This window comes from Phacochoerus africanus, chromosome 11 (assembly GCF_016906955.1).
Source record: "Phacochoerus africanus isolate WHEZ1 chromosome 11, ROS_Pafr_v1, whole genome shotgun sequence".
NCBI lineage: Eukaryota > Metazoa > Chordata > Mammalia > Artiodactyla > Suidae > Phacochoerus > Phacochoerus africanus.
Window position 1 is genome coordinate 114138249 of NC_062554.1, and position 1457 is coordinate 114139705.

General features: G+C 31.1%; 1 pseudogene; it reads left to right on the forward strand.

Annotated features, from left to right (window-relative positions):
* Positions 1-680: 680 nt before the first annotated feature.
* Positions 681-781, forward strand: LOC125112226 (uncharacterized; annotated as a pseudogene).
* The last annotated feature ends 676 nt before the right edge of the window (positions 782-1457 follow it).

The window sequence follows — 1457 nt, forward strand, 5'->3', positions numbered from 1 at the left end:
TTTCCTGCATTTCCTCCATTTAATACTGTTTTGCTGAATCATTTTTAAAATAAAGACATCATGACATTTTACCACTAATAGTTCATTTTAGCACTGGTAGCTTTCTCCTTCCCCCTACCAAAAATTCTCCTTCAAAAGATAATGACAGCCATTATCACACGTTACAAAAATGAATAATAATTCCTAATTGTCTTCTCCATTTGTGCACATTCAAATTTCCAGTTTGCTTCCAACATATCTGTTATGACATTGAGCAAAGCCAAATCAAATTAAGGTGACACATTGTATTTTTGCCTCTTTTAATCTAAAAAACCCCAATATCTCAACTTCTTTCTTTCAATGCATTACCAGTCAAAATCTAATAATTACAAAATCTAATAATTTTGTAGAATTCCAAAGACCTCTTTAAATACTGTCTTCCTGTTGATAATTTCAAGTGCTGCTAACATAAGAACCATTTATTGAATAATTATTAATTTTTCTTTTCTATTAAACAAATTCATATGTAACTACCAATTAGAGCTTCTGATAAGCACAAGATAACATCTGACCATATTGGGTTGATACAACCACAAGGAAAAACCCAGAATTGTGATACTTCATAGTTGTGTAACTTTGGCCAAGTTACTTAATCCCTGTGAGTCTTGGTTTCCTGTAATGAAATAAAAGTATTTGCCTCAATAATAAGAGCAGCATATATACTAAAATTGGAAGGATATATAGATTAGCATGGCTCCTGCACAAGAATGACATACAAATTTGTGAAGAGTTCCATATTTTTAAAGCTAAGCTCATGTATATTTATTCGATATTGTAAAATACCCCTTCATAAGAGTTTTCTAATTTATATTATCACCAAAATGTATACAAGTGCCTGTTTCTGTCAGCTTTAATAACATTCGTAACAGTTTTTACTCTTAAACTAATTTTAGAGATGAGAAATTCTGTGTAATTGAAATTTGTATTTCTCAGATTAGGAGACCAAACATGTTTGCAATGTGTTCAAGGGCCATTTTTATACTTTTTTTTTTTTTTGTAAATTTACTGTTTAGCTTTTAAACTTATTTTACTATCATGACCCATTAATTTTTAAAGAATAAAATATTTAATTATCCAAATGACAAAAAAAAATTCTTGTAAGAATTGATACAGTAGCATGGTTTCCATTTAAAGCCCTCTAACTCAAGGAGAAAACATGTTTTCATTTTACATTTGGAAATCTGACTGTCGAAACTAACATGTATCAAACCCTTACTGTACGCTGGTAAAGAGGGTGATCAGATGAGCATTTATCGTGTTCCCTATTACATGCTGAACACTCTTTGTGTGTTTACATTTCACCTTTCCAGTGACCCTACAAAATAGGGTTATTATCCCCATTATGTGAATGAGGGAATTGAACTCACAAAGGTTAAATAACTTGCCCAGGTTCACACCAAGTTGAGAATTGAACCAAG